Genomic DNA, 26,208 nt, shown 5'->3' on the forward strand with positions numbered 1-26,208 from the left:
GTTGGGCGTCACCTTGTGTGAAGTGAGTCAATGCCCAAGGACATCAGAGGAAGGTCCGGAGCTCAGAGGAAGACCATCCGCTTTGCATGCTGAAGATCCCAGGTTCAATTCCTGCCATCTCCAGACAGAATGTAAAGTATCAGGTGGTGTAGATACATGTGTGAACCCTTCTCTCCTCCAGACCCAGAAGCTCTGCCATTCAGAGTTGCCCAGTTCTATATACACACACACACACACACACACACACACACACACAGGCCATTCTTAATTGGCTGGTTTATTAACAAGTTAGCCTCATTCATCAGATGTCTGAAAACTAGACCATAGCCCTACTGGCGATTTCACAAAGCCTCTTTTCATGTGTGAACAAATAGCTAAGCGGTCTTTGGCTTCCCAGGGGGTGTATAGTCAGGGCAATGTCGAACAAGGCAATTAGCAGCATGAAGAAAGCTGCAGAAAAGAGACAGGCTCTTTTTAAAACGAAGGAGGCAAGGAACGGATGGAGTCTCTAGAGCTGGCTCTCTGTTCCATGGGGTTGCACAGTTACATGGTGAACGAAGCCCTGCTGTGCACACAGAGGTCATCAACAGATGGAGCGGTCCTCCACGGACATCATTCCTCCATAGAGGTTCTAGGTCTTAGCCTACCCGTCTTTGTGACTTGCTAATGACTTTTCTTATATGAAAGGATTTTTGTTTGTTTGTTTGCATAGACATGGATTCCATCATGTGAAGCCATGACACACTACAGGACAGATGCAAATTCCCCTCCTCAGGGAGAACGGCACCAAAGAGACGGTTAGCAGCACATTGTCTGAAATTCCATCTTTACACTTGTCCAAATTTAATGAGCACTACATCGGTACCTAATGGCACAGTGGGGAAATGACTTGATTAGCAAGCCAGAGGTTGCTGGTTCGAAACCCCGCTTGTTATGTTTCCCAGATTATGGGAAACTCCTATATTGGGCAGCAGCGATCTAGGAAGATGCTGAAAGGCATCATCTCAGACTGCGCGGGAGGAGGCAATGGCAAAGCCCTACTGTATTAGACCAAAGAAAACCACAGGGCTCTGTGGGCGCCAGGAGTCAACACTGACTTGGCGGCACACTTGACCTTTGCATAGGTACATAGGGAACTGCATTATACCTCTGGTCTACCTAGCTCAGTGTTGTTTACATTGAATGGCAGTGGCTCTCCAAAGTTTCAGGCAGGAATCTCTCCCCACCTTACCTGGAGATGCTGCCACCAGGGAATGAACCTGTGACCTTCTGTCATGCAAATATGCAGATGCTCTTCCACAGAGCTATGGCCCCATCCCCGATGGGGAAAATCTTACAGCGCTCACATGAAGTCACTCTTTCAAATGCTCACCAGAGCAGACCCTGCTGAGCACAATTCATGCTCACTGCCTCAAGACCAGCTCTCCCCTCCACGAATAGAGGCAGCCAAACACCTCCTTGGGCCTGAGGGAGGGTGCCCAATGCCAACGTCTCCCTTTTTACAAGCAACAGAGGCAGCAGCTGCTAGTTTTGTATGTGTGCTTGCCTCCCCTTAGGAAGCATACCCATACCTGGCCACTGGCAGGGGATCGGCTCCTTGGAGGCCGGTACACACACACACACACACACACACACACACACACACACACACACACACGAATATCATCAGGCTCTGGGACTTCCTTATCTGAAAGAAACTCAGCTTGGATGATCCACGAGGTGTTTCTAGTCCCACAGAAGACAAATCAGATTAATCAGGAAGTTTAAAGCACCTGCATTTGCACAAGTGGAGCCTTAATTAGATTCAAATAACTTCTCACCTGTGAGCATCTAGGCGCTCCAATCTGTGAGAATCTGCGAGCATTAACAAATGTTGACACATTTTCCTCTGATTAACTTCGTGTTCATGTCGACTGTGCTCTGTTTCCTCAGGAGATTTTGAAATTCCCTCCGCTATCACCCCCACCCTCCCAAACCCTCATGCATAATGAATGTGTCGGTATGTTTTGGAAACTGTAGAATTATTTTCTCCTTTCAATCTTTCTTTTGCTTAGATATTTGAATTGCTTTTAAATCAAAATGTTTGGGTATTCTTAAAGCACAGCTTTAGGTCACTTGACCAGCTCTATACAAATGGTGGCTCAGTGATCTTGGGAGAAGGACATGAGGTCTGAGTGTTGTTCAACGGATGGACTAGGCAGCTTCTCTTGGATTGAGTTTATCAGGGCTGCTACACAGCAGGTGGTGGAACCATCTGAGAATTATGGGATGGCAAAAAGACTGATCCTGCAGTACGGGGCAGGAGGGAGGTGGGGTTTAGCCCACCTTACCCCGGATGATCAATCTGTGCATCTTTGGCATACAAATCGCATGCCCACACGATTCGCACTGCTGGGGGAAGATCACTATCCACAGGTGAACAAAGGCTGGGATTCATTTTCACTCCTGGGTTAAGGGAGTGCTTGCTCCCTTAACCTCAGCTAAGAGCCGGGCTAAGCAGTAGGGCTAGGCTGGGTGGGACCGCTGAGATCCACAGGAGCACCTCTGCCCAGGCGAGACTGCCCTAGCCTGGGCTAGGTGGCTCGTGAGAACAGCCTCATGAAATCACAACCCACCCAGCCAAAAATATAAAATACAGTACAAAACAATTACAAAACTTTTTAAAGTCAGCTTTATAAATCAAATTTAAAAGGCCTGAGTGAACAGAAAGGTCTTTACCTGGCATCTAAAAGAACAAAGTGATGGTGCCAGGCAGACCTCACAGGGGAGGCTGTTCCATAAATGGGGTGCCACCACCGAAAAGGCCCTGTCCCTAGTAGCCACTAACTTCACCTCGTTTGGCAGGGGCACCCGGAGAAGGGCCTCCGAAGAAGATCTTAAGGTCCACTTTGGAACATATGGGGCAAGGCGCTCTCTCAGGTAACCCGGTTCCAAGCCATTTAGGGCTTCCAAGGTTAAAACCAGCACTTGGAATTGAGCCCGGAAACGGACTGGGAGCCAGTGCAGCTGAAGAAGTTCTGGCGTGATATGATCAACTGGGCCCCTTACCAGTTAACCTTGCAGCCCTATTTTGTACCAACGGCAGTTTCCAGACAGTCTCACGTAAAAGGCAGCCTCACGTACAATGCATTGCAATAATCTAAGCGAGTGGTTACCAGTGTCATACTGACTTATACTGACTCCAAACCTTGGTTCACCTAGCTCAGTATTGTCTACACAGACTGGCAGCAGCTCCCCAGGGTTTCAAGCAGGAGGCGTCTTTCCCAGTCCTACCTGGAGATGCAACCAAGGATTGAATCTGGGGTCTTCTGTTTGCAAAGCAGAGCCTTTCCCACTGAGCTACAGCCCCACCCTTAAAGGTGGCACACATGGGTCTCCGTGCTCCCTCAGGAACGCCCACTTCATGCCACCATTACATGTGAAGGCACCCACAATGTCTGAATAAGGCTCGAGATAGCTCAGAAGCTGATGTAGGCATACCCCTGAAAACCAATCCTCCCTCAATGTGAGGACAGTTTGTCTCATTTAAATGCTTGCAGTGAGGGGGAGGAAATACACATTTGGGAGGGGGGGAGAAAATATGTGTTGAAGGAAGTACAGTCAAATGAGGGGAGGAGAACATTTTGCCCTCCCATGGCATTGCCGCTGTGCTGGGGCGTACTCCCTGGTTCAGTGCTGACTATGGTTGTGAAGACACTTCACAAATTTTGAGCAAGACATGTCAAAGTGCCCTATTTCCAGCCATCTCTAACACCCCAGGTGTCTTGGATCACTCAGTACCCAAACGTCAGCTTTCTACCTGGGATGGAAGTACCCTAACAATCCTCATCCGCGTTCATGAGATGGATCTGGCAATCCCCTAACAACCTTCAGCTCACAAGCATGGAATAGTGAGGCCCACGCATAGTTACACTGATAAACATATAGCTATGTAGATATAAATGCCACTACCTTCTCACTCTTCGACAATTCAAAGAACTGATGGGAGCAAATAATACCTGTTTTGATGTGGATGTTCTTAGCAGTAATGGTAAAAATGTGTTTGTCTGACTTTTTTTCACGATAGAAAATATATTTTTTCCTATATTTTTGAAAAATCACAACATATCAAAAAGACACGGCTACATGAAAGCAGCTGGCTCCCTCATAATGTTGAAAATAGATAGAATTCTGTGTTTGCAAGAAGGTAATTTTCCAAAGCAATTGCTGCGTTGTAGAAGTAAACATTATTTAAAAATGTATAAGCACCCATCAGGTTCCTTTCAGATAGGCAATGCTCTTATCTCGCGTCCTTTCGTTTTGGCGTTGAACATAATTGGGATTTGATATTAATGCTCTGTCTTTCATGCCCTCCCTTTAAAAGCAAGCACACTTTCAAAATGTCAGTGTACAGCAAACCCTCAGTGAAGCAGTCTGTGTCTTTGGATGCTTTTTGAAAATGTGGATGGAAATTCATGAAATCAGAGTGATAAGCTATGAAAAAAACAAGGGATGTGTATCTCCTCCCCCCACCCTTGGCATTTCTGATCCTCTTCAATCACAAGTCAACACTGGCACTCACTCAGTTCGCCTTGAAGTCCTCCCAAAAGCTGCAGTGTTCCAACGCCTTTGAAATCGGATATGGATATTCCAGGTTTTCTGAAAGACAGGACAAATCAATTGTTCCACTTGCGCTGTGAGAACGCCATAAAGGAGGTGAACAATATACCCTAACCCCCTGCTAACTGAACAAAAGGAGCACCTTTTAAAAGTGGTCATTCTCTTTACTTTGCAGGGAGAGAGCCCTCTCCATCCCCAGCACAGCTTCCCTCTGGTGGCTGTTACTGGTGTCTATCGTAGGTTTCTTTTTTAGATTGTGAGCCCTTTGGGGACACAGAGCCATTATATCTCTATCTCTATCTCTATCTCTATCTCTATATATTTATATTTATATTTATATTTATATTTATATTTATATTTGTAAACTGCTTTGGAATTTTTGTTGAAAAGTGGTATATAAATATTCATCGTATCGGTAATTGTAATATAAAAGTCTGATTGATACACAGTCCAGGCATATGCATTTCAAATGGTTGTTGCTGACTCTCACTTAGAAGTCTTGTGATCAGATTTTCATGGCAATTTTAATCCCCACCCCCATTAATATATCTCCATGTTCACTTCAACTTTCAGCCTTGGTTCTCAAATTGCAATGGAAAAATATTGTCAGTTAGGAAAGAAATGTGTACGCCATGGGCAGAAAATGGAGCAAATGGAAAATGGAGAAATGGGTTCAGCTGCAACAAAAGATGGGTGTAGATGAATGATGCACAGGATTTATAATATGCAGTGTTCAGTGCAGAAATTGCTCTCACCCATCCATGGGTTTTGGAACTGGGCAAGCCAGAAGTCCATCAGCCCATCAGCCAAGCAGATGAAATTAGGGTGCAATGAAAGTGAGGAAATAACAGTTGGAAACTAGGAATCCTTCTCTCCAAACAGGAGCCACAATTTCACCTCTTTCAACTAATCAGCACCTTCCGACATTGGTTAGATGGAACTCTCTGTACATTTCACCTTGTAGGACTGCCTTGTCATAGCAGGGAAGCAAAGAAAAGACAAAAACCTGCAAAGATACAGCCATATTTCAATTCAAACCCACCCGTTTCCACTGCTGAGGGAAAACAGGAAAACTCATTAAACATAACCCACATTTTGAATGGTTCAACACATATCCAGATCACGAAGCAACTCATCCTGAAAATTTTCATAGGTCTTTTACAGACAATCAGTTTATAGCATAGTCATTCATCATCAGCTGTGGGGGATCCAGCCTTCTTTCCTGTAGGTTGTGCTGCTGTGAATTTCTGCAGCACTGAATGACAATCTTTTTTTTTTTCCACTGAGAAAATGCAGTTTTTCACCTGGGACTCACAGGCTTTACTGCAAGTTTGCTGAGAGGCTTTACTGTGAACTCGAAGCTGTCCCCAAAAAACAATACCAAAAAGTGGATTTTTTAACCCTGTATATAAATCAGGCTACACTCCAATGTGCAGTGAAAAACCCGAATTGTGTGTGAGTTACTCCCCAATAACCCGCAGGGACTTGGGGGTAAATCTATCCAGTCCAGCATTCTGTTTTCCACAGTGGACTCTGAGACTCTCACAAGCAAGAGGTGAGGGCATGCCCTCTCTCTTGCTGTTGTTCCCCTGAAAGTGGTATCCAGAGGCATCCTGCCTCTTAGCCTGGAGGTGGCCTATGGCCATCAAGACTAGTGGCCATTGAGACTAGTAACATAGTGAGGCGATTCTCACAATCGCCAAAAAGCAGGCTAAAGGAGCCTAGCCTGATTTTTGGTGATCGTGAGAACCATTGGGCTCGCAGGCGACCCCAGTGTCCTCAGAGTGGGTAACCCGCTTAACTAGCCCTCCCTTAGACAAGGTTAGTGGAGCAAACGCTCCGCTAACCCCGTCTTTTCAATTGTGTGTTGCCGCAGTGCAGCTACGTGCCACAGCAACACACAAGGAGACCCCCACTGGGAGGCTAAAACAAGACTCCCGGCCCTGGGGATCTCTCCAGGATGCCCCGTACGCTTGTGCAGGGCATCCTGGAACTTCCGAGGGCCATGCAGCCCCCGATCCCCACTGCCCCCGCCAGCTCCATGACAGAGCTGGGAGTTGTATGGGTGACGAAATTCGGCCACCCAGGGCTGAAGCCTGGATTGTCTGCGGGGAGAGTGGGCTCCCCACTCAAATCCCCTTAGCACCCTTGAATTCCAGTGGAACTGCTTCTATGTGAATATTCAGATTAGTCATAAGAACCTAAGAACAGCCCTGCTGGATCAGGCCCAAGGAGGCCCATCCAGTCCAGCCTCCTGTTTCACACAGTGGCCCACCAGATGCCACTGGAAGCCTGCAGGCAGGAGTTGAGCGCATGCCCTTTCTCCTGCTGTTACTCCCCTGTAACTGGTATTGAAAAGCATTAACTGTTCTCTGAATAACTCCTCTTAGAACCAGGAAATTTGGCAGGCATGAACCCTTTGAGAGGACCTCAAATACCTGAACATTTTATGTGGATAGGCTGGGAAACCACAAGTTAGGAGTGATGGAGGTGATCAGCCCATTGAACCAAAGGGAATGAACAGATAAATCAACGCTTGGAAATTATGGAATGTTTTGATGACACAAATGCAATTGCTCAAATGCACACAGACACAAACACAATCTTTAGACACAAAAACTAAATACGGATAAGAAACATTTTTTCATGCCCCTAGTAAGGATTACCAAGCGAAACACTTTCAAGAGTTATATAAATTACTAAGTGTTACTATTAATGACCAAGGGGCTGAACTATCATTTGATTTATGTATGTAAAAACCTTCAGGGGGATCCTTCACTGCACGGCATCCTGAATTCCAAGCCTTTGGTGGGAATTTGAAGCCGTATCTGAGCTAAAATGGGCTTTTGGAGATTGGCAGTTGGAAATGCCAGTGGGATCGAAGCAGTGTGATGTTCTCTGTAGAATATTTACTGGGTAAGCAAAATGGGAGTTTTTAAAGTCTTCATGGGAGCCATTTAGGATTCTCTCCAGCTGCAACTTGACAAAAAACAAATCTGCAGACGGAAATGTTTGCTTCTCCAAAAAGCTGAAATGTTTAAAGAACTTTCATCTCTGTTTCTTGTCAGTTTACCGTCTCTATTGGCACATAAATTGGAAATATTCTGATGTGTTGCTTGAAATGGATTGCTTCGGATTTGCATGTGCAGTGTATTCTCCTTTGCCAGTTTTTGGAACAATAATGCCTTCCCACCTAAAGTGTTACAGAATGTGAAACAGATGAGGGATCTGTAGGAGTTGTTCTATTTCCCACCTTATGTTCAAGCAGCAACAAATGCCAATCAGACAGCCAAGGAACTTTTGAAAGCAATAAAATATTCCGCATTTCATTTTCTCTCTCTCGAGATGCCAGGTATCATGTAGTGGTTGGAAGCATATTACATTGCTGCCTTCCCGTCTCTAAGAAACCAGCATCATGTACAAGCCAGTACAGTGATGTGCCTGGGCCTGGGGTTATCCTAGGATATGTGTTCTGCCGCTCTGAGATCTGCTGCTAGAGCTCAGGGCATGGTCTGTGGGCAAGTGGGCAAGGAGAGAGTTATAAGGTTGTCATTACCTGGGAAGAAATGGCCTGGCTCAGGGTCATAGCAATCAGGTGTGTGTTCACATACAGGTGTCCTCCCCACTCATGGCGGCACTGTTGGGGTTTTGCCACAACAGTGTCTGGCCTCCCCACTAGGGAAGTGTGAAGAACAGGTTTGGTACCGAACCAGTTCGAAGTTGAGTCTGAAGGCTCAGGGTCAAGATGAACCACCCTCAGTTGGGCTCAACCCCAGACTGAACCCCACCCCCAGCCCATTCTGGGGGTTCATGGATGTTTGGGTTTTAAAAAAAAAAATTTAACTTTCCCCCTCCAGGGATGCATTCTCCAAGGTGGTGGTGGGAGTCTGTGGCGGTTCCCCCTCCCCCAGCCAGCCTTCCACCCTTCCAAATATGGCCTGTTCAGCTGTTCTTCGGCCCATTCGGGGCTCCCCCCCCCAGTGCAGTGGCCATTTTGGAGGCCACCACGCCTGCACAATGGGCCTCTACGTGGCCTGGGTCATGCTTCCACTATATCCCTCCCTCCAATAAAAGCTTTCTTTTGATTTTGAACCTTAAATCATGCCTCAGTCCAGTCACTTCCTGGGTCCACAACTTTGCACAAATATAATATCACGTGGAAATGTCCTCTCTGAGCTAATTTCCCCTCTCAAGCCTGGATGCAAATTTAGGGGTGTTCACCAATCACCCCAGGTCAGTTTCATTAACAGATTACCATACTGAAGTCACTGTACATCCACTCCTTGTCTGAACTCCCAGCAACCCTAATTGTAGTGAAGCAGAAGTAAATCATGATCTTGAAAACCTTGTGGTGGACTTGACCATTGGAAATTTGATTTGCGGACATGTGCGTTCTCTCTGCTTGCGATCATGCCTGAATTGTGGATTGGCCATCTTATTTATTTGTTATTTATCTATGTAAGCCGCTTTGAAACTGTTGTTGAAAAGTGGTATATAAATGTTGTTGTTGTTGTTGTATAGGTGGTCTTGCCTATTGGGCAAGAATTTGGATTGAATTGACTGTTAGTCCTTTGCCTTTCAGACTCTATGAATATCCAGCAGGATCTGGGGATGGAGTCATAGCTCAGTGGAAGATCTCCTGCTTTGCATGCAGGCTTTCCCAGGTTCACTCCCTGGCAGCATCTCCATTTAGGCTGGAAAAGCCTCCTGCCTGAACCCTTGAAGAGTTGCTGCCAGTCTGGGCTAGATGGAACAAGGATCTGACTCATTATAAAGCAACTTCCTATGTTCCTAAGCTCCAGGAACATAGGAAGAACATCTTTGCTTGAAAGAGCTCCATTGTGTAGCCATAAGAGCCAATACCATGGCAGAATTCTTCACTCCACTCTGGTTCCTTTCACCTTAACTTGCCTGGAATATTGGCTGTCTCACGCCCCTGGCTTCTCGGCAAACATTTAAAACCTGAGGAAGTCCCACAATGCTTAAGACTTCATTATTCTGTACAGAATTTCCTCCAGAGCATTACTGGAGCAGTAAGTAAGTGCTCTTGTAAATAATTGACAAGAACTATAATTGTCAAAATAAGTGAACAAAGCACAGATGGTGAACTCCAGTTTCCGCATCCCAGATTTGCAGTCTTCAGCAGTTCACCACAGATCTTCCAGAGCTGACCATGAATGGACAACATTCTTCAGGGTGTTTGATATATTATTAATTTAGAAGGTGTTTTTTTAACTGCTCCTAGCTCCAAAGAACCAGGGCAGTAGAACATTCAAAAATCAACAAGGAATGCAAAAGCATCAAATATATTAAAATTTAATCTCTTCTTCCACACTGTCCCAAAAGAACATGGGACATAATGGAGATGAAGAAGCTAATTTATTGTATGCTTATCTACTCTGAAGGCAAATCTGTAAACATATGTACAAACTTTGTTGCATTGAGGGGGAGGGAATACAATGAAATAGGACACAACAATATAAATGAGTGCATAGTGCAAAAATTAATCTCTTCATTAGAAGAATAATTTAGCAAGCCTTTAATTTGCTCATTCCTAGCGACTAAAGCTGTGATCTTTGCTACTTTTCAAGTAAGGGCAAAAAACCTACTTTGGGAAACCTCAAAAGAGGGAATGCAAATGGCCATTCCCACTGTGCTGAACTCGGCATGGTGCTGCAACTTTCTCCGTGCTGGGAGGGCCCTTTTAAGAGAGAGATGAGATGGCGCTCTAAGAGGTCTACACTTCCCAGCACTCCGTGGACACCTTGCAAGATGGTGGAGGGCCCCAAGCGGGGTCCAATTCCCCTAAAGGAGCCGCTTTCCGGTGCTGGCAAAGTGCAGCACTGCACCGTGGGAATGGCCATTTGCACGGTGAGAATGGTTAGCATCATCCCTTCTAACTGCGCCAAGAGGCACCTTTCTCAAGTGGTGATTCTCTTTTACTGAGCAGGGGGAGAGCAACTGGCCCTATCCAACCCCAGCACAGCCTCCCTCCCATGGCTGCCGCTGGTGTCTAGCTTATGTTTCTTTTTTAGATGGTTGAGCCCTTTGGGGACAGGGAGCCATCTTGTTTATTTTTTATATATCTATGTAAACTGCTTTTGAACTTTGGTTGAAAAGCGGTATATAAATATTCGCCGTTTCCGTATTCATCTCCGCATGGTGCCAAAGAGGGACTGTGTGTGTGTGCAGAATATTCTGTCTCAGCCAAAACTTCACACAGGCCCAAGAAACAGTTAGTCAGGGGGCTGCACTTTGGGTTAATGGGCGCCTCTGCTGCCTCCACGGCCTTACAATGAAAAACACTGCAGTAAAGAATCATCCAGAGGATCCCTTGCGTTGCCTCGGAAAGATATCCAGGCTTTAGATTGGGTAGATCTCTGATGATGAGGCCAGGAACTGGCAGTGATGCCACAGAAGCTTGTGATCTGATGGTTCCAGATCGGTACTTGGATTATTCATCATGCCTGCCTCCAATCTAAAGTGAGCATTAGGAGGACTCAAGAGAACAGAGATATAAACAAGAGGGAAGGAGGGAGGGAGGGAGGGAGAGCAGGGCTCTGGGAGATCTTTCGGAACAATTAAGTTTTCAGAGTGTGTTTAAAAATGTAAGCCTATCGATTGCCATTGGAGACTTTATTTAGCAATTTCAAGACGGGAAAAGTCATTCAATAATCAGGATGGAGATGGGAGAATGCAGGGACAATAAACACACAGAGAAAAACAAATACAATTTGCCAGCCATCAACCTCGTTCCCATAATAGCCTAAAGGCAAAACAGAACAGGCTTAAAACATTTCATGAGGCCTGTCCACATGTCCAATCAATTGGGTATTACAATAGAAATGAAAAGGCTGTCATCACAGTCACTTTGTTCCATATTTTTTTCCATGTTGGCTCATTGAGATAAAAGAGAAACATCCATTAAATGGCCATTGCAAGTGTCAATAATAAGTGCATTTTCTCTCCACTTCTATGCAGTCTATTGTTGCTGTTACCACATTTCACCTAATGGCTTCCAGCTCAGTTCTCCAACTTCTCCTGTGAAATGTTTGCAGTATTTTGCTGTCGCTCCAAGCAATGTCATCTTCTACATATTTGGTAAGCATATTTCATTATCTGCTGTTATCTTAGGGTCACCAATTTCTGAATTAAAATATTCTGGTACCCACCCAGGCAAGAGGTGGTAGAGTCCAGCAAGCTCCTGGGAGCAAGGATACATAACTCAGGGCACAGCCTATGTATTCAGTCCTGTGGCTGTTGATGAGACACACAGCAGGCTGAGCTTGTGTCATTGCCTACTAGAATGTGAAGCAAGGGGCACAGTGCCTTTCTTTCTTTAAGAGGCAAGCCTGGAAGGCCTCAGGATGAGAGAAGCCTTGTGATAGAGCGGGGAGAACGGTTTCCATTTTCCAGCAGATCCTGGACTACTGCAATGTGCTCTAGGGGTGTGCGTGATGATGCAGTTTGGTCCCAGTTTGGTCCCATACTGTGAATATGTAGACCGATTCAGTTGAACCAATTGGCTGGGCTGGTCAGTTAGATAAACCAGCTTGAACCAGTTCAGAGTGGTTCATGATCGAACTGCTTGAACTGGCCCAGTTCGTGGCAGTCCAGTTTGATCGTGAACCAGTTCTGCACATCCCTAATGTGCTATCCGTAGGGCTGCCTTTGTATGTAGACTGGAAATTTCAATTAGTACCCGATTCTCAGGAACAACTGGAAGACACTGATTTTTAAAATGTCACACTAACTGCCAATAGGTTTCCAGGCAGAATACAAGGTGCTGGCACTCAGTTCTAAAGCCCTGAATGGCTTCAGTCTCTCTTTCTGTAGAGACCCCACTGCTTATGAGGTTCAGCAGCTGAAGAGGTCAGTCTACAGATGGTGCCAGCTTGGCTGGTGGTTACTTAGAGTTGGGCCAAACTCCTGTGCTTTGGAAGACACTCCTGGCCAAGATGTGGGGTTTACTTCCTTGACTGCCTTCAGAAGAGCCTTGAAGGTGCATTTGTTTATCCATGAATTTGGCTGTGTTTAATTGGTTTTAAAATAAATCTAAATACTTGTTTAAAAAAAATTATGATGGCTGAGAAAAATTGCGGGGGGTGGGATGGGCAGGATGACCATCGGAGTGACTCCTGCTGAGATGTCAAGTGCTGTCTTTGCCTCCTGGGGCTGCTGTCCTAGTGCGTGGATCCAACAGTTTTCTCTTGCTTCCCATTTCACTGCATCTGATGGCATCTCCAGTGCAGTGATTGACAAGTCAGTTTGTGTTCACTTAAATGGCTCCTGGTTGTTCACAGGGTTTAGTTAATCAACAAGAAATATATACTATTCTTTTGTATTAAGAGCATCCTTCTGGGATCCAGATATTACATGTATGGCCTCTCTTTCTCTCCTTCCCTCCTTTCACTCTCTCTCTCCAAACACACACACACACACCACCCCCATGATCCTCTGTTTTAACTTTCCACAAGTTGTGTCCAATCTATCTTTTGAGGAAGGTGTTTGGAAGTGGATACCAAATGCTGTTGCTAGCCATTTGCAGGGTTTGATCCTGACAAATGTAGGAACTGGCCTGGAGAGAATACACCTGTTTATTAAAGGAAGGGAGAGAGAAAACTAGTTCTCCTGGAAATCACTGTTCCCTTGAGGGCGGCCCATGATGTTCTACAGGCTTCCTAGAATCCCAGAATCCCTTGCAGAGGAGGGCATCGCCTTGGCCAAAGGCTATGTTTAGCACGAAAGGAAATGGCATGGCTGTTTTAAGGAATGGAATTGCAGTGATTTATGGAAGCCTAATAAGATATTTATAAGCCTCTTACAAATTGTGCATAGGGATATATGAATATCCTACAAATTATTTACAAAGTATTTACAGCGCAGGCCAGTTACACAATGCATCGCCTGACCCTGCAAATCTGTCTTCCTTGTCTTGTTTTTAACCAGGCTGCATATCCCTCTGCCTTGGTTTTCAGCAGGCTGCATTTCATGAGAAATTGATTAGATAGATTCAAGTGCGTTTATTTATTTATTTATTTATTTTAGTGAAATGGGTGGTTCTGGGTTTTTTTAAATAAATAAAAGTAGAAGCCATTTTGTGTTTTTATTGATAGGCAGTTTGTTATGGAATCCACGATTGCCAAAGGTGGTGCTGCCATTGTGTACATGTTACAGGACACCACTCAGGTGGTGGGGTTACGATCGCTAAAGGAAGAGAGACTTCCTTGCTTCAAATCAGTGTGAGGCAGACTATTGCAGAGAAGGTGGAGGCAGCATGCAGTAGGTCCCAACCATTTCCCCAATGAATGTGCCCCGTCTCTGTTGCAAACCTTCAGCTCTGGGACTACATAGAGATTGGGTGTGTTCGTGTGTGCATGTACACACACATTTAAGAAGCTATTCACACGGGCAGGCAAAACCAGGCTAAGGAAGCCCAGCCTGGTCTTGCCTGTGCATGTGTACCTTCACCTCAGGAGCAAACCCTGTAAATGGCCAGGAGCCATATTGGGAAGAGCGTTTTAGAAATCAAGTATAAATAAATACATGCATTAAAAATAAACCAGCCTCCGGGGCCATCCTCTTAAGCAGGGTCAGGAGAGCGAGTGAATGAAGGAATACCCTACCAGTTATCTACAAAGTATTTCCAGCGCAGACCAGTTACACAATGCAGGAGAGCTAGTGCTTTCCTAACGTCGCCTGACTGATTGACTGCGGCTGGCAGATTGTGGGGTTCCTGGCTGGCTTCAGGGAGGGGAGGGGGATCCCCATAAAGTGCCACACAAGTTATGGGGGTTCTCGGGGGTGGGGCGATGTGGAGCGATGCATCCCGGCACCCTGACTGACCCTCCGAGCTACTGGCAGAAGTCGGCAATCAATTACAGCATAGGGGCATAGGAAGCTGCCCTAGACTGAGTCAGACCCTTGGTCCATCTAGCTCAGTATTGTCTTCACAGACAGGCAGCGGCTTCTCCAAGGCTGCAGGCAGGAATCTCTCTCAGCCCTCTCTTGGAGATGCTGCCAGGGAGGGAACTTCGAACCTTCTGCTCTTCCCAGAGCAGCTCCATCCCCTGAGGGGCATCTCTTCCAGTGCTCACACTTCTAGTCTCCCATTCAAAATGCAACCAGGGCAGACACTGCTTAGCTAAGGGGACAAGCCACGCTTGCTACCATAAGACCAGCTCTCCTCTCCTCTTAAGGAGAGGGCAGAGGGAGGACCCTACTACTAACACTAAAACTACTACTTATATACTACTACTTTTCAGCAAAAAGAAAAAAGAAAAAGGTTTTCAAGGCAGTTTGCACAGCAAGTGAATAACAAGGAAAAGATGGTTCCCTGTGTCAAAGGGATCTCCATCTGAAACGAACTGTGAGGAAGATGCCAGCAATGGCCACTGGAGGGATGCTGGGGGGGGGCTGGAGAGAGCCAGATCCTTCAACTAGGCACTTGTTCAGTCTCTGACCTTTACACTACACTACTAATTGGGGTTTTAAAATATATATTGTACTGGTTTTATTCTGAGCGGCCTAATTAAGTGTATGGTGGAAGAGACATTTAAATTAATGCTTTTAATTAAAGTTTTATGAATGCAATGGTATGTCTATTCCAACAGCAACAATCATAACAGGAATCCAGATAAATATAATTGAAATAATTGAGTCCCACAGAAGTTCAATTAATGTCACTGGGGCTTAGTCATGACTATCGTAGCCTGTATCCTGCACACCCATAACAATCCTATCCACCATCTGTTTCCACTCTTTGTAAGCATATGAGTAGATCTCCAATTTTTCTCCATTTCATCTATCCCAAGATACAAACACAGGAAGTTCCCACCCTCTTTGTTCAGAATCTAGTGGGGTTGTGGGGCGGGGTAGGGGGAGAAACTCATCCTTAATTTCAATTTGTGCATGAGAAAGGAATGCTGCATTTTTAAAAAGAGAGAAGAGTAAACAGGAAACCCATGTTATGGGGGCAGCGATCTTTGCAAGCCAAAAGGACATGAAAAGTCTCGGCATTTGGCTTTGGTTAAAATGTCTCGTTGGTTCCTGTCCAGACCTCTTGAGTGCGTGGTGTTTGGAAGAAATCTTGTGAGGAGACCCTCAGGAGACGCTTTGAGCATCTCAAATGTTGGAGAAGTCTGGAGCCATCCCTGTTCTCAGGCAACTGGAGCACTGTTCTGTTTTGTTCCCAGGCAGATTCCACTGCATCAGCAAGCAAACTAGAGAGAAACAAAGCTTTTAGATGACTTTGCATTTGCTCCCTTATTGTAGATTTATTTTCATTTGCTACCTTATCTACAGGTCACCTTAAGTGGTACAGCGGGGTAATGCTTGACTAACAAACAGAAGGCTGCCAGTTCAAATCCCTGCTGGAAACACCTCTGTCGGGCAGCAGCGATGTAGGAAGATGCTGAAAGGCATCATCTCAGACAGTGTGGGAGGAGGCCATGGTCAACCCCTCCTGTATTTCACCAAAGACAACCACAGTGCTCTGTGGGTGCCAGGAGTCGAAATTGACTTGACGGCACACTTTTACCTTACCTACAATAAGATGGGGATTTTTCAAGACTTTCAGATTTCTCAAAGGCAAGTTACATGGATCCAGGTTTTAATGTAAGACTGTGTGCCATGTGAGATTGGTTTGTCTTATATCTATTTCCAAAAGAGCAGGGAATTTTATTATCCTTATGGACGCATAACTGGAGCATGTGTGGGTGAGAGGGAGGTGATGGCAAACTCAGGCATACCTGCAGGCATGTCTGTCTCACAAAAATCTGAAGAGCGGAAAAACCTAAGGGGCAGAGACCCCACCCACTTCCCAACTGCCCCAATGTAACCCACTGGAGCGGAATGTTCATGGACTCAGAGAGCAGTGAGACAACCAGGTAGGTGAAGCTAATGGAATTCATTGGTGAGGAGAGGGGTGAAGGAGGGCTTGAACAAAAGGAGGGGGGGATTTCTCAGCTTCAAGAAACTCCCTCGAGATAATCACAGTCCCTTCTTTTTCTGAGGAGAAAAGGTGCCTAAAATGTCCTCTGTGCTCAGGCAGGCTCAGGTAACAGATACATACCAGGTATATACTGCAACATTCTGTTGTGAGTCCAACCTGGTACACTGCTTATTATCCACTTATGATCATGGTTTTTCCTAGGTTAGCTTCAAGGGCTATGCATCTGAAAAGAGCTTGCCTCATTTTGCAATAGGAAGCAAACCATGTGATTCTTAGGAGTGTGAGCAGATTGAGAAGTCTCTGGTTCAAATATCACTTCAGCCAAGACCGCTTCAACCACTTCTTATCTCAGTATCGTTTTTGCAATACAAATACAACAAATATTTATATACTGCTTTTCAACAAAAGTTCCCAAAGCGGTTTACATAGCTATGAATAGATAAATAAAATGGCCCCCTGTCCCTTGAGGGCTCACAATTGAAAAAAGAAACACAGGGTAGACCCCAGCAACAGCCCCTGGAGGGCTGCTGTGCTGGGGATGGAGAGGGCCAGTTGCTCTGCCCCTGCTCCATCAAGAGCTCCATCGCCACTCTAAAAGGTGCCTCTCTGCTCAGTTAGCAGGGGACAATAATGGTCTCAGAGTGGACATCAGGTAGCAGGGGTCCCTGGGGCCATGTTGCGCATGGTCTTTCGGATGGTGCTGTCAAAGTACATGCACACCTGCCAATTTTACTTGGCCCAGAAAGTTGACCAGGCTATGGACAGACCGTATGAGTCTGCTTACCAGTCTCAGTAAGGTGATATAGCTCCAGAAGTTGCTAAATGGGGACATAAGCTGCCTCATAACAAGTCAAACCATTGCTCCATTGAGATCAGTATTGCCTACAGTGACTAGCAGCAGTTTCCCAAGGTTCCAGGAGTCTCCTCTCCCAGCCAGGGACTGCACCTGGCATGTATATTTTGCATGCCAAGCAGATGCTCGGCCACTGATGGTCGAGATGCTCTACCTCTGGCCCCATCCCCTAAGGGGAATATCTTACAGCAGACAGCACTCACGTGGAGTCACCTCTCCAAATGCAAACCATGTTGGACCCTGCTTAGCAGAGGGGGCCTTTCATGCTTGCTACCACAAGACAGGCTCTAGTAGTTGGGCGATTGCATCTTTATGTAAAAGAAATGGAAATGTCTATAGCAGAAAAGAACAATTTGTAACTTGACTTTGAAGCCATTCACAGCTACAGACTGCATTTGAAGAACCCGAGGAAGAAGACCATCTCAAAACAGGCTACCAGAATGGCTAGCTGTAGTCTTCTTTCAGTTTTTTGTTTTGAGAGAGAGAGATTGCAGTTCTACAAAGCACAAAGAGTTTGTCAGTCTTTTGAGTGTTTTCAAGAGTTCTTTAGGCGGTCACAATTGTTATTTACAAATCCCTTTTGTGCTGTTAACATGTGTCTATCAATGTGAATAATCACTAGCTGTTACTGACAAGTCTGGAGCTGCCAATATTGAACACATTCTGTTTTGAATTATTCCATTGTATTGTATACTGTGTCCGCATTCACAATCCTTTCAATGAGCAAGATCTGGACTAAGTTACCTTAAATTAATAGGACTTCAGTTAATTGGAAGTAGCTTGCTTCATTTATTTCAGTGGTGTTTAGGCTTAACTTGGTCTGGATCCTCCCGAATACCTTTTAAATATAACAGGATGGTGGTTTACACAAAGCAGTGCCTCTGTGTGTGTGTGTGTGTGTGTGTGTGTGTGTGTGTGTGTGTGTGTGTCTCGCACATTTATTTTCAGCTACTGGTCAATGATTCCCTTTCAGGAAAATTGCTGGTTAATAGCCCCAAGTGGTCCACTGGCGGGAACTGATGGTCAAATAGTTCTCTGTGCTTGAATGAGATAACTGCAAGAGCAACTTGGGTAGGTGACATCCCGCCAGCCAAAGTGAGGAAGCCAAGATACTAGATTGATGTTTTTCAAACAAGCAAAAGGTACTACTCCAGAAAGGACCTGGATTTTTGGAGGCAGTTAGAGAGACATTAAAAATTGTAAAAGGTATGCTATCTGTGGTGAAAAAAGGTAGCCAACACTTAAAAACCCTCTTTATAGGAGTTGTTGCTTAAACTGATGTACACAAGCCATTTTCCAACAGAACTGCAGAACTGCATCAAATTTGGAGGGCTGGTGTTTCTTTTCACCTAGCTGATGTCTGCAAATAGTCACAACTATTTGACAGATGGTTTCAATTTTGTCACCAATCAGAGTTTAGAATTACGAAATGTGGAAACAACTCTGGGCCAATCACTAATCTCTCAGTAGCCTGGCATGCACCACCTCTCCTTCTGAACACAATCAGGGCTGCTTCCGAGGCTACAGCAGCCTCAAGGCAGAGCAGGATGTCTCCCAAAAGCTGGAGATACTAGCTTTCTAATGGTTGCTGCCTCCAAATCAAGTCAACAATGCACTATTTCTGGATATTAAATAGTTTAAACTGGTTTCATAATGCAGGGAACTACTGCTGACCTGAAGTGAAAATGCACAGGGCAAGCTATAGTCAGTGCCTAAACCTGGAAAAGGACTGAACAAATAAACTCACTGGTTCAATTCCCTGCTCACAGCAAAGGGCAGTGTTAACACCAAAAACATTTTTTTTTTAAAATGGTTTGTTTTCCTTCTCCTGCCAGTGTGTGCATGCATTGCTCATATACTCCTTTCCCAGGGCTATTACAATACCGTATAATATAAGACAGGTTCAGAGGGCAAAGGAGAATGTTACCATTACCCAAACACGTCTTCGTTTTGAGCTAAACATAGCACAGGTGTAGGTCTATTATTTCTGGGAGGAAGAATGCAAACTGGTTTCAATTGTACGCTGCAAAGGAACAGATTGAGGGAGAAATCCCGCTTCTGTTGATGCTGGTGGAAGTTGGCGCCATCCACTGCTTTATTTCTCCTTGCCATGGGTGTGAATGGGAGTGAAAAGTGGGCCCTTAAAACCTAAATTAATACTAAACCTTCTCACCTGCCTTTACACACAGCCTGGGTCCCCTGACAGGCTTGCAGAAATGTCAGTTAAATAAAGTGCAATTAACAGATTTGTGCATTCAGTAGGATTTCTTTGCTGCCCACCCCCCAGAAGCTGGAAGGCCCCCAAATATGCAAATCAGCTGTTTTCTCTGCTCTTTCAGCTTTGGAGAAATGAAGAAATGCAAAGCAGAGAGCAGTGCAGGAGTCAGAATTGTAGTATTTAGTGAGCACAAACCTGAGCAAGGGCGGACCTTTCATGAGGCAAAGTGAGGAGTCACTTCAGGTGGCCAGTGACTGGGGCATCAGCAGAGTGGCAAGGAGTGCCTCACTCATGCCATTGGAGCTGCTCTTTGGGACCAACCAGGGGGCTGCTGGTCGGGATTTGGAGCGCTTCTGCTTCATCCTCCGACTCAGAAGACACAGGCAAGGGCCTGTTGAGGGGGTCAGCAGGTGCTTCCATTTTCGCTGGTGGAGGCGAGGGCCCCTTGAACCCTGCCTTGTCCTGTGAGTTGTCACGATCAGTCAGGCTCAGGGGTCATGATCTCTTCATCTGGGGACTCCTCCGTATCAGACTCGGGCTTCATGACTATCAGCAGTGACATGTGTAATGAGAGGTGCACATCCCCTGCTAACAGAGCAAAGAGGCACCTTTTAAAATTGTTACTCACTTATATTTAGCAGGGGGTGGGGATCTAGGTGGCCAGATTTGGCTTTTTAAAAGGAGCCCCTGGTGGCGCAGTGGTAAAACTGCTGCCCTGTAACCAGAAGGTTACAAGTTTGATCCTGACCAGGGGCTCAAGGTTGACTCAGCCTTCCATCCTTCCAAGGTCGGTAAAATGAGTACCCAGAATGTGTGGGGCAATATGCTAAATCATTGTAAACCGCTTAGAGAGCTCCAGCTATAGAGTGGTATATAAATGTAAGTGCTATTGCTATTGCTATTACGGCCCATTTGACCCACGAGTATACCCCTTAGGTTCTGGCAACTCTGGTGGGGATCAAATCTCCCTATCCAACCCAAGCACAGCATCCCTCCAGTGATTCTTGCTGTGGTTTCTACCTTATGCTTCTTTATGGATTGTGACTATGAGCCCTTTGGGTACAGGGAACCATCTTATTTATGTATTATTTTTCTGTGTAAACCTCTTTTAGAATTGTGTTGGGAAATGGTATATACATATTTATAGATGTAGTCACATCCCAACAAGATAAGGCATTCTGGAAAGACCAAGAGACAGGTGGAGAAACCTTTTCTTCACCCTAGTATGATTCAAACTACAGAAGAGAGATTGCCAGTGCACCTCCGTTAACCTGCGGAAGTTGATGGGCCTGATCAATTGGACAGTCCTTTGCTCTCTGCTTTGAATGTCTGCACCTGAAGGCTATCATTCAGGCACGTTATTGGAAAACCTTTCCCGTCTTCCTCACCACTGCTGATCTTCCCACAATGCACAGCAGTTCTAAATCTGATGAAAAGGTGGCCCTTAGGGACTCTCTCTTTATAACGGCTGCAGTTGCCAGTCCAATACATGTTTTGGCTTCATAAGAGTTCTTTTTCTTTGGTCACAATAGAAGTTCCTTTACAATGTATCTCAGTGATCAATGTCCAGAACTCAGGCGTCACTTGTGAACAGCAGAAGCACATGGGTGATGGAGTTTTCACCCAGTCTCCAGCTTCTTTAAGTTGTTCTCCGATTAAGTTGTTCTTCCCTTTTCCGCTGGCCCTCTCCCTCTGCCTCATGCACTAGAATGCAAAGATGTATATTTCCTAGGAAACAGGGAAGGTGTAGAATCCAGCCTCAATGACAGCTTAAAGCATGGTTGCAAATAATCCATAATTATACTGGTAATCATTTTCTCATGGGATTTCTTGAATCAGATTTCAGGAGGAGAGCAGCAGTTTTGATTTTGAATTAAAAAAAAAAAAAACACTGACCCAAACATGGTGATTGAGTTTAGCATTTTCACTGGCAGGCAAATCATTGATGTTAAGTGATACTTTAGCATCAATTAACGGCTACCCCCTTGCAAAACACCCTAGGTCAGTACCAAACATTGCTTCATCTGGATTCAGCTCCAATATGTAATTTTTTTTCCCATGGACAGACAGAAAGCAAGGATTGGAGGCGGGAGTGCAAAAACCAACAATCATATTTTATTGATATCTATTCCTGTGTATCTCAATGATGCTGTGAGTTTCTCAGGGCATCTTTCTTCCCTAACCCAGTTTCCCCCCTTCTAACAAATGCAAATTAATGTGCCAAGTGGGATCTCCATGCAGCTGCTCTAACAGCCTGGCCGATTTTCTCTTGAACAGCAGATCCAGGCAGGGCGGGGTGGGTGGGGGGTTATTCCATTGGAATGATCACCCCTTGAGGCATTCCTTACTTGAGGCAAGGTGGGACAGGTACCTCAAGTGGTAACTAGGGTGCCAGGAGGGCAGCAAAATGCCCCGTCATGTAGCGACTGGAGCATCTCTTCAGAACCGATGACCTTTGCAAAATGTCAACACTGTTAACAGCCTTCCCTCCTTCCTGCCCCCACCCCCACACTTTCAAAGCTCAATGTGCAGACCCAAGAACAGCTCCTGCTCCCACAAAGACCTGGAGCAGACTGCAGGTCATTCTTCAGGGCAGCCAGGTTTGAAGGGGGTAACTCCGCCCCCAGTGGCAAGGCTTGGAGAGTTAAAGGGGCCAGAGCTGCTGTTACTGGTGGAGCTAGGATACTTCAGGTTCACTTGTGAAACCCTCTGAATCAGAGTCTGGAGGCAGACGGGTGATATCTTGGGGTGTGGGGTCTCTGGGGGTCCCCGAGGGTCCTGGGCCCTCTAAGTAATCCTGGATTCTGTCTTCCTCCTCACCTGTTATTTCATCCAGAGTGGATGGCTGGGGGATGCCTGTGGGTTGTGACACCTGGAAAAATTATTGAAGTGCATGTTAACTGAGTCATCAAAGCTATATTCCATATGTGGTACTTCTACGTCTGGGGCCATACCACCTCAAAGGAGCGCAATGTGTTATTTTGGCCAAACCAGGTCACCTGGAGGGGTCTGTCTCCAGATACCACCGGCACGACTGGTGGCGACTTGGAGTCAGGTCTTCTCTGCAGCGGCTCCTGGTCTGTGGAATGCCCTCCCAGGAGAAATCCATAGTTTGGGCTCATGGTTAGCCTTCAAGAGAGCCCTAAAGACTTACTGGTTTGGCCTGGTCTTCCAAGGTTTTTACATTGTTTCTAAGTATTTTAACTGGTTTAAAATGGTTCTAAACTGTTTTAAATGTGTTTTTATATTGCTTTGATCTGTTTGTTTTAAATGGTGTTCCCTCCCCGCCCCCCTCGTATTTTACTTGTTGTGCATAGCCCAGAGCTTTTGGATGGGGTGGTATAAACATGTAATAAATAAATTATTATTAGCAGTGGAGCCTGTTGACCTTCTAAATGTGCATGAAGCACAAATGGGAGTCATGTACGCATTGCAGTTCTGCAGAGCAGCAATACACACAGCCATATGCTTAGCTCACCTTTTCACCTCCACTCTCTCTTGCGAGAGATGGTGTTGCCAGCTGCAACCAATTCTCTGGACTTTCTTTCTAAAATTAATGCATGGGTTTGTTTAAATCTTCCCTCATTGGTCTGAGAAAGAGGCTCTGAACAAGACACATGCAGGGGCATACAGAGGTGCACCTAAGTAATTTTGGAGCCTGGACCTAAAGGTCTTTGGAGGCCTCTCCACATCATTTTTCAACACATAGGTTCTTGAGGGTACAAACCACACCACCAGGACAGACTAGAGATGTTGGGGGGGGGGGCGGAAGGCCAGGGGGTAAGAGCACCTCCAGGGGCATAGCTATAACTGAATGGGGAGGAATGTCCCCACACCCATGAGGGAGGGGTGCCTGCTGGCTGGGAAACAGCCCACTGCTCTCGCCTTCCACCTTCCTAACTGGTAAGCTGCTGGCTCCTGTTCCAAGTGGAAGGAGGTGTGACATTATTTGCACAGGAGCAAGAGCCAGGAATGTTTGGTTTTTCACCATGTGCATCTAGTTCCTTTGCCGCAAAGTCATGGTGGGAGGGAAGACAGCAGGGGCCCATCTCCACTCCGTGTCCCAAGGCCCACTTCAGCCTTGCTACGCCCCAGGGTGTCTCGATAAGTCGCAGGGAATGATTGCTACTCTTCCTATTGATTGAAAGGGGGCTAGAGCTCAGAGGGGGAAGGTAGACACAAAGTCCCAGGTTCAGTCCTGGGCATCTCCCCTACAATGGGTCTCAGGTCACAGTTGTGGAGAAAGACCACTGCCTCAGGGCCCAGAGAGTCTCTGCAGATCAGAGCAGGCAAGGCTGGGTAGAGGAGCTGGACCATGGGCTTGGTTGGGAGCAGAACCTGGCCCCAAGGGCTCCTGCTTGTCCCTGGGCTTGTCCGTCAGCCTCGGGAACCATAACAGCTATTACCCAAGTATAGAGCTATAGAAGATTAGAGATGGAAGGAGCCTTGGAGGTCCTCTAATCCAACCCGTGCCCCCTGCTCAGACTAGGGGAGAGAGAGAGAGAAAGTGCTGGTCTTGTGGCAGCAAGCATGAATTGTCCCCTTCACTAAGCAGGTTCCACCTTGGTTTTCATTTGGATGGGACACTATGAGCTCGTTCACATCTGAGGGTTGTTTGAGGGGGGAAGAGCACTTACCCTGTTCCCCACAGATGGGCAGAGCTTCTGCATAGCTTTGCAAACCTGGTTCCAGGCAAGCATGGCAGCGGCGAGCTTGAAACAGAGAGTGTCCTCCCAGGATTGGGAGAACCTTCCTGGCATGTATCGCACTGCCAGGAGATGGGAAACCCTATGATGTCAGCAGCTGGCCTCTGATTGGCCATGAAGGGGCAGGAGGTGGGTCCAGCCCTATTCAAGTCATTGCAGGGAAAGGATCATAGAGAGTACTGTGCAGAGTGGCACAGAGGTAGCAGCCCCTATAGCCACCGCTCTCTATTACAAACATGGCGGCTGGCTGCCAGGAGCTGTGGCAAAAGGGAAATGCTGACACACAAGCACACTCCAAGGTAGAAAGGCTCCTCTTTTCATCTTACTTACCAATGGAAGACCATCTGCTTTGCATGCAAAAGGTCTCAGGTTGAATTCCTGGCATCTCCAGGTAGGGCTGGCGGAGACTCCTGCCTGAAAGGTGCAGCCAGACAGTGTGGACCATACTGAGTGAGATGGCTCAGTGGTCTGACGTGGTAGAAGGCAGCTTCCTATGTAAGGGGAGCCACATCCCACAGAGGGTGCTCCCAGAATACAAATGGCTGCCTCTGTGACCCGGGTTGCCAGTTTACATGCCTCGCCTTTGTCACTGGAGAATGCACACAGGGAAGGCACGTTCATCCCGTTAAGAGGGTCGGTAGCATCTCTAATTGCAGCCTGCTTGCAGATGCAAGCCCAGCACAGAGCCTAGAGAATTTCTCTCGTGTTCCCATCTTGGCCTTCTCCTTGAGGCCGCTGTTTTATTTTTATTTTCTTATGCTGTGTGAGTGTGCCTATTTGCTTGCAACGCTCAATTTGCATTTCCTCAAAGACAACATGCTAGATACACTTCCTCTGGTCGCCAAGGCTCACTGGTATTGTCATTTCGAGATATATGTAGATTTAGTCATAAATATCAAAGCAGGAGGGGCGGGGGCAGGCATCAGGTTTTGCACATTGGGAGTGTTTGTTGGTTTATTTCTCCAGCTCTCAGTAAGGCTGTGCATGCATTGTAAATGATTGTGATGTAACATGCAGTTCCTTTAACGTTTTCCTATGCCATGGAGTGACTCAGACCTTGTTCCAAAATGCAAGTGTCTGGGTCCCTGTAACTTATTATTTGTGCCGGTTGTCAGGGTCCACGGTTCCTTTCTGATGCCTCAGTTGTCTGGGAAGGGGGTCCCCTCACTCATCTCCTCCTCTAGGCCACGCTCTGCATTTAAGCACAGACTTGCCCCGGAGGACCTGGAATTCCCTGATGAAGAGCCCTGCATCACAGGCACGACCTCCCCACTTAAGGATTCCAGTGCGGTTGTTGCGATGCTTCAAGCCCTGCTTCCACTCCTTCCATCCCCACCTCCCTGGCATTCGCCCCACCACCTGCCATTTCCATAGGGGACATCTGCTCGGTGGCCTGTCCCTTTGTCCCATGCTGATGCAGCACTGACTCTTACCAGCCCTGCCTCCCCACCACTCAGTGGACGAGTGTGCCCCAGCCTGATGCGGCCTGAGGATGTTGGCAGGGAAGGCTCTTATTGGCTTTGAAAGGGGCCTGGACAAATTCATGGAGGACAGGTCTATCCACAGCTGTCCGTCTGCTGGCTATAGCTCTTGCTTCAGAATCCCACTCACAGTGGAGCAACCGCAGGAGAGGGGGCCTGCCCTCAGCTCCTGCCTGTAGGCTTCCAGTGGCATCTGGTGGGCCACTGTGCGAAACAGGATGCTGGACTGGATGGGCTTCCTTGGGCCTGGGAAAGCAAGGCTCTTCTTATGAAAAGAAGCAGTGGAGTGTTGGTGTGAACTGGTTCTTCTCTGCACCCCTCCCCTCAGATGCACCCCTCCCCTAAGGAGCAGGACTCTCCTTGTGTTCTCTCGGCCCGCTTGTCTTCCTGCCCTGATA

At 46.4% G+C, this 26,208-nt stretch overlaps 1 long non-coding RNA gene across 1 annotated transcript in view; it reads left to right on the top strand.

The window, feature by feature from the left end:
• LOC128335671 (uncharacterized) overlaps nt 1-26,208 on the top strand; it is a 68,426-nt gene that overhangs the window by 19,638 nt on the left and 22,580 nt on the right. The window contains exon 2 of the long non-coding RNA XR_008311674.1: nt 11,581-11,700. This is a non-coding gene — a long non-coding RNA (uncharacterized LOC128335671). The remainder of the gene's footprint in view (nt 1-11,580; nt 11,701-26,208) is intronic.

Source organism: Hemicordylus capensis, chromosome 11 (assembly GCF_027244095.1).
Source record: "Hemicordylus capensis ecotype Gifberg chromosome 11, rHemCap1.1.pri, whole genome shotgun sequence".
NCBI classification, from domain to species: Eukaryota; Metazoa; Chordata; class Lepidosauria; order Squamata; family Cordylidae; genus Hemicordylus; species Hemicordylus capensis.